Here is an 8,259-nt window from a genome sequence, read left to right as displayed (position 1 = left end):
GAAAGCTGTGAAATGACGCAAATAATGGTAATATTTACATCTCAGGGTACTTCCGGTGGCGTTTTCACGGGACTGTGCTTTGAAATATTAAGAGTTCATACTTACAGGGCTCAGAATTGGTGACTAAAGCCTTGGAATGACGAGAATAGTGTTTCTGTTTACAATTAAGGAGGATTGGCTTTGGCGTTTTTTTGTGTGAATCAGTTAAAATGGTGACGATTCCGGTAAATTCTTCTAAGCAAACTGTCTAATTTTGGTAAAACTGTTAAAGTACACAATGATAGTTCCCAGAAATGATTAAGAACGTGTAAGAAACACCTCAAGTACAAGTAAATAGATTCTTACTACATTTACTGTCGTATTCTATCACTGAGTTTTCCAGGGGAAAGCTGTGAAATGACGCAAATCCTGGTAATATTTACGTCTCCGGGTACTTCCGGTGGCGTTTTCACGGGACTGTGCTTTGAAATATTAAGACATCATGCTTACAGGGCTCAGAATTGGTGTCTAAAGCCTTGGAATGACGAGAATAGTGTTGAGGTTTACAATTAAGGAGGATTGGCTTTGGCTTTTTTTTGTGTGAATCAGTTAAAATGGTGACGATTCCGGTAAATTCTTCTAAGCAAACTGTCTAATTTTGTTGAAACTGTTAAAGTACACAATGATAGTTCCCAGAAATGATTAAGAACGTGTAATAAACACCGCAAGTACAAGTAAATACATTCTTACTACATTTACTGTCTTATTCTATCCCGGAGTTTACCAGGGGAAAGCTGTGAAATGATGCAAATCCTGGTAATATTTACGTCTCCGGGTACTTCCGGTGGCGTTTTCACAGGACTGTGCTTTGAAATATTAAGAGTTCATGCTTACAGAGCTCAGAATTGGTGTCTAAAGCCTTGGAATGACGAGAATAGTGTTTCTGTTTACAATAAAGGAGGATTGGCTTTGGCGTTTTTTTGTGTGAATCAGTTAAAATGGTGACAATTCCGGTAAATACTTCTAAGCAAACTGTCTAATTTTGGTAAAACTGTTAAAATACACAATGATAGTGCCCAGAAATGATTAAGAACGTGTAAGAAACACCTCAAGTAAAAGTACATAGATTCTTACTACATTTACTGTCGTATTCAAACACGGAGGTTTCCAGGGGAAAGCTGTGAAATGACACAAATACTGTTAATATTTACGTCTCAGGGTACTTCCGGTGGCGTTTTCACGGGACTGTGCTTTGAAATATTAAGAGTTCATACTTACAGGGCTCAGAATTGGTGTCTAAAGCCTTGGAATGACGAGAATAGTGTTGAGGTTTACAATTAAGGAGGATTGGCTTTGGCGTTTTTTTGTGTGAATCAGTTGAAATGGTGACGATTCCGGTAAATTCTTCTAAGCAAACTGTCTAATTTTGGTAAAACTGTTAAAATACACAATGATAGTTCCCAGAAATGATTAAGAACGTGTAAGAAACACCTCAAGTACAAGTAAATACATTCTTACTACAGTTACTGTCATATTCTATCCCGGAGTTTACCAGGGGAAAGCTGTGAAATGATGCAAATCCTGGTAATATTTACGTCTCCGGGTACTTCCGGTGGCGTTTTCACGGGACTGTGCTTTGAAATATTAAGAGTTCATGCTTACAGAGCTCAGAATTGGTGTCTAAAGCCTTGGAATGACGAGAATAGTGTTTCTGTTTACAATAAAGGAGGATTGGCTTTGGCGTTTTTTTGTGTGAATCAGTTAAAATGGTGACAATTCCGGTAAATACTTCTAAGCAAACTGTCTAATTTTGGTAAAACTGTTAAAATACACAATGATAGTGCCCAGAAATGATTAAGAACGTGTAAGAAACACCTCAAGTACAAGTACATAGATTCTACTACATTTACTGTCGTATTCAAACACGGAGGTTTCCAGGGGAAAGCTGTGAAATGACACAAATACTGGTAATATTTACGTCTCAGGGTACTTCCGGTGGCGTTTTCACGGGACTGTGCTTTGAAATATTAAGAGTTCATACTTACAGGGCTCAGAATTGGTGTCTAAAGCCTTGGAATGACGAGAATAGTGTTTCTGTTTACAATTAAGGAGGATTGGCTTTGGCGTTTTTTTGTGTGAATCAGTTGAAATGGTGACGATTCCGGTAAATTCTTCTAAGCAAACTGTCTAATTTTGGTAAAACTGTTAAAATACACAATGATAGTTCCCAGAAATGATTAAGAACGTGTAAGAAACACCTCAAGTACAAGTAAATACATTCTTACTACAGTTACTGTCATATTCTATCCCGGAGTTTACCAGGGGAAAGCTGTGAAATGATGCAAATCCTGGTAATATTTACGTCTCCGGGTACTTCCGGTGGCGTTTTCACAGGACTGTGCTTTGAAATATTAAGAGTTCATGCTTACAGAGCTCAGAATTGGTGTCTAAAGCCTTGGAATGACGAGAATAGTGTTTCTGTTTACAATAAAGGAGGATTGGCTTTGGCGTTTTTTTGTGTGAATCAGTTAAAATGGTGACAATTCCGGTAAATACTTCTAAGCAAACTGTCTAATTTTGGTAAAACTGTTAAAATACACAATGATAGTGCCCAGAAATGATTAAGAACGTGTAAGAAACACCTCAAGTACAAGTACATAGATTCTTACTACATTTACTGTCGTATTCAAACACGGAGGTTTCCAGGGGAAAGCTGTGAAATGACACAAATACTGGTAATATTTACGTCTCCGGGTACTTCCGGTGGCGTTTTCACGGGACTGTGCTTTGAAATATTAAGAGTTCATACTTACAGGGCTCAGAATTGGTGTCTAAAGCCTTGGAATGACGAGAATAATGTTGAGGTTTACAATTAAGGAGGATTGGCTTTGGCGTTTTTTTGTGTGAATCAGTTGAAATGGTGACGATTCCGGTAAATTCTTCTAAGCAAACTGTCTAATTTTGGTAAAACTGTTAAAATACACAATGATAGTTCCCAGAAATGATTAAGAACATGTAAGAAACACCTCAAGTACAAGTAAATACATTCTTACTACAGTTACTGTCTTATTCTATCCCGGAGTTTACCAGGGGAAAGCTGTGAAATGATGCAAATCCTGGTAATATTTACGTCTCCGGGTACTTCCGGTGGCGTTTTCACGGGACTGTGCTTTGAAATATTAAGAGTTCATGCTTACAGAGCTCAGAATTGGTGTCTAAAGCCTTGGAATGACGAGAATAGTGTTTCTGTTTACAATTAAGGAGGATTGGCTTTGGCGTTTTTTTTTGTGAATCAGTTAAAATGGTGACAATTCCGGTAAATACTTCTAAGCAAACTGTCATATTTTGGTAAAACTGTTAAAATACACAATGATAGTTCCCAGAAATGATTAAGAACGTGTAAGAAACACCTCAAGTACAAGTAAATAGATTCTTACTACATTTACTGTCGTATTCAAACACGGAGGTTTACAGGGGAAAGCTGTGAAATGACGCAAATAATGGTAATATTTACATCTCAGGGTACTTCCGGTGGCGTTTTCACGGGACTGTGCTTTGAAATATTAAGAGTTCATACTTACAGGGCTCAGAATTGGTGACTAAAGCCTTGGAATGACGAGAATAGTGTTTCTGTTTACAATTAAGGAGGATTGGCTTTGGCGTTTTTTTGTGTGAATCCGTTAAAATGGTGACGATTCCGGTAAATACTTCTAAGCAAACTGTCTAATTTTGGTAAAACTGTTAAAATACACAATGATAGTTCCCAGAAATGATTAAGAACGTGTAAGAAACACCTCAAGTACAAGTAAATACATTCTTACTACATTTACTGTCTTATTCTATCCCGGAGGTTTCCAGGGGAAAGCTGTGAAATGATGCAAATCCTGGTAATATTTACGTCTCCGGGTACTTCCGGTGGCGTTTTCACGGGACTGTGCTTTGAAATATTAAGACTTCATGCTTACAGGGCTCAGAATTGGTGTCTAAAGCCTTGGAGTGACGAGAATAGTGTTGAGGTTTACAATTAAGGAGGATTGGCTTTGGCGTTTTTTTGTGTGAATCAGTTAAAATGGTGACGATTCCGGTAAATACTTCTAAGCAAACTGTCTAATTTTGGTAAAACTGTTAAAGTACACAATGATAGTTCCCAGAAATGATTAAGAACGTGTAAGAAACACCTCAAGTACAAGTAAATAGATTCTTACTACATTTACTGTCGTATTCTATCACTGAGGTTTCCAGGGGAAAGCTGTGAAATGACGCAAATCCTGGTAATATTTACGTCTCCGGGTACTTCCGGTGGCGTTTTCACGGGACTGTGCTTTGAAATATTAAGAGTTCATGCTTACAGAGCTCAGAATTGGTGTCTAAAGCCTTGGAATGACGAGAATAGTGTTTCTGTTTACAATAAAGGAGGATTGGCTTTGGCGTTTTTTTGTGTGAATCAGTTAAAATGGTGACAATTCCGGTAAATACTTCTAAGCAAACTGTCTAATTTTGGTAAAACTGTTAAAATACACAATGATAGTGCCCAGAAATGATTAAGAACGTGTAAGAAACACCTCAAGTACAAGTACATAGATTCTTACTACATTTACTGTCGTATTCAAACACGGAGGTTTCCAGGGGAAAGCTGTGAAATGACACAAATACTGGTAATATTTACGTCTCAGGGTACTTCCGGTGGCGTTTTCACGGGACTGTGCTTTGAAATATTAAGAGTTCATACTTACAGGGCTCAGAATTGGTGTCTAAAGCCTTGGAATGACGAGAATAGTGTTGAGGTTTACAATTAAGGAGGATTGGCTTTGGCGTTTTTTTGTGTGAATCAGTTGAAATGGTGACGATTCCGGTAAATTCTTCTAAGCAAACTGTCTAATTTTGGTAAAACTGTTAAAATACACAATGATAGTTCCCAGAAATGATTAAGAACGTGTAAGAAACACCTCAAGTACAAGTAAATACATTCTTACTACAGTTACTGTCTTATTCTATCCCGGAGTTTACCAGGGGAAAGCTGTGAAATGATGCAAATCCTGGTAATATTTACGTCTCCGGGTACTTCCGGTGGCGTTTTCACGGGACTGTGCTTTGAAATATTAAGAGTTCATGCTTACAGAGCTCAGAATTGGTGTCTAAAGCCTTGGAATGACGAGAATAGTGTTTCTGTTTACAATTAAGGAGGATTGGCTTTGGCGTTTTCTTGTGTGAATCAGTTAAAATGGTGACGATTCCGGTAAATACTTCTAAGCAAACTGTCATATTTTGGTAAAACTGTTAAAATACACAATGATAGTTCCCAGAAATGATTAAGAACGTGTAAGAAACACCTCAAGTACAAGTAAATAGATTCTTACTACATTTACTGTCGTATTCAAACACGGAGGTTTACAGGGGAAAGCTGTGAAATGACGCAAATAATGGTAATATTTACATCTCAGGGTACTTCCGGTGGCGTTTTCACGGGACTGTGCTTTGAAATATTAAGAGTTCATACTTACAGGGCTCAGAATTGGTGACTAAAGCCTTGGAATGACGAGAATAGTGTTTCTGTTTACAATTAAGGAGGATTGGCTTTGGCGTTTTTTTGTGTGAATCCGTTAAAGTGGTGACGATTCCGGTAAATACTTCTAAGCAAACTGTCTAATTTTGGTAAAACTGTTAAAATACACAATGATAGTTCCCAGAAATGATTAAGAACGTGTAAGAAACACCTCAAGTACAAGTAAATACATTCTTACTACATTTACTGTCTTATTCTATCCCGGAGGTTTCCAGGGGAAAGCTGTGAAATGATGCAAATCCTGGTAATATTTACGTCTCCGGGTACTTCCGGTGGCGTTTTCACGGGACTGTGCTTTGAAATATTAAGACTTCATGCTTACAGGGCTCAGAATTGGTGTCTAAAGCCTTGGAGTGACGAGAATAGTGTTGAGGTTTACAATTAAGGAGGATTGGCTTTGGCGTTTTTTTGTGTGAATCAGTTAAAATGGTGACGATTCCGGTAAATACTTCTAAGCAAACTGTCTAATTTTGGTAAAACTGTTAAAGTACACAATGATAGTTCCCAGAAATGATTAAGAACGTGTAAGAAACACCTCAAGTACACCTAAATAGATTCTTACTACATTTACTGTAGTATTTAATCACGGAGGTTTCCATTGGAAAGCTGTGAAATGCCGAAAATACTGGTAATATTTACATCTCCAGGTACTTCCGGTGGCGTTTTCACGGGACTGTACTTTGAAATATTAAGAGTTCATGCTTACAGAGCTCAGAATTGGTGTCTAAAGCCTTGGAATGACGAGAATAGTGTTGATGTTTACAATTAAGGAGGATTGGCTTTGGCGTTTTTTTGTGTGAATCAGTTAAAATGGTGACGATTCCGGTAATTTCTTCGAAGCAAACTGTCTAATTTTGGTGAAACTGTTAAAGTACACAATGATAGTTCCCAGAAATGATTAAGAACGTGTAAGAAACACCTCAAGTACAAGTAAATACATTCTTACTACAGTTACTGTCTTATTCTGTCCCGGAGTTTACCAGGGGAAAGCTGTGAAATGATGCAAATCCTGGTAATATTTACGTCTCCGGGTACTTCCGGTGGCGTTTTCACGGGACTGTGCTTTGAAATATTAAGAGTTCATGCTTACAGAGCTCAGAATTGGTGTCTAAAGCCTTGGAATGACGAGAATAGTGTTTCTGTTTACAATTAAGGAGGATTGGCTTTGGCGTTTTTTTTTGTGAATCAGTTAAAATGGTGACGATTCCGGTAAATACTTCTAAGCAAACTGTCATATTTTGGTAAAACTGTTAAAATACACAATGATAGTTCCCAGAAATGATTAAGAACGTGTAAGAAACACCTCAAGTACAAGTAAATAGATTCTTACTACATTTACTGTCGTATTCAAACACGGAGGTTTACAGGGGAAAGCTGTGAAATGACGCAAATAATGGTAATATTTACATCTCAGGGTACTTCCGGTGGCGTTTTCACGGGACTGTGCTTTGAAATATTAAGAGTTCATACTTACAGGGCTCAGAATTGGTGACTAAAGCCTTGGAATGACGAGAATAGTGTTTCTGTTTACAATTAAGGAGGATTGGCTTTGGCGTTTTTTTGTGTGAATCAGTTAAAATGGTGACGATTCTGGTAAATTTTTCTAAGCAAACTGTCTAATTTTGGTAAAATTGTTAAAGTACACAATGATAGTTCCCAGAAATGATTAAGAACGTGTAAGAAACACCTCAAGTACAAGTAAATAGATTCTTACTACATTTACTGTCGTATTCAAACTAGGAGGTTTCCAGGGGAAAGCTGTGAAAAGAAGGAAATACTGGTAATATTTACATCTCCCAGTACTTCCAGTGGCGTTTTCACGGGACTGTGCTTTGAAATATTAAGAGTTCATGCTTACAGAGCTCAGAATTGGTGTCTAAAGCCTTGGAATGACGAGAATAGTGTTTCTGTTTACAATTAAGGAGGATTGGCTTTGGCGGTTTTTTTTGTGATTCAGTTAAAATGGTGACAATTCCGGTAAATACTTCTAAGCAAACTGTCATATTTTGGTAAAACTGTTAAAATACACAATGATAGTTCCCAGAAATGATTAAGAACGTGTAAGAAACACCTCAAGTACAAGTAAATAGATTCTTACTACATTTACTGTCGTATTCAAACACGGAGGTTTACAGGGGAAAGCTGTGAAATGACGCAAATAATGGTAATATTTACATCTCAGGGTACTTCCGGTGGCGTTTTCACGGGACTGTGCTTTGAAATATTAAGAGTTCATACTTACAGGGCTCAGAATTGGTGACTAAAGCCTTGGAATGACGAGAATAGTGTTTCTGTTTACAATTAAGGAGGATTGGCTTTGGCGTTTTTTTGTGTGAATCAGTTAAAATGGTGACAATTCCGGTAAATACTTCTAAGCAAACTGTCTAATTTTGGTAAAACTGTTAAAATACACAATGATAGTGCCCAGAAATGATTAAGAACGTGTAAGAAACACCGCAAGTACAAGTAAATACATTCTTACTACATTTACTGTCTTATTCTATCCCGGAGGTTTCCAGGGGAAAGCTGTGAAATGATGCAAATCCTGGTAATATTTACGTCTCCGGGTTCTGCCGGTGGCGTTTTCACGGGACTGTGCTTTGAAATATTAAGAGTTCATGCTTACAGAGCTCAGAATTGGTGTCTAAAGCCTTGGAATGACGAGAATAGTGTTTCTGTTTACAATAAAGGAGGATTGGCTTTGGCGTTTTTTTGTG

This window comes from Myotis daubentonii, chromosome 14 (assembly GCF_963259705.1).
Source record: "Myotis daubentonii chromosome 14, mMyoDau2.1, whole genome shotgun sequence".
NCBI classification, from domain to species: Eukaryota; Metazoa; Chordata; class Mammalia; order Chiroptera; family Vespertilionidae; genus Myotis; species Myotis daubentonii.
This window is presented reverse-complemented; position numbering follows the sequence as displayed.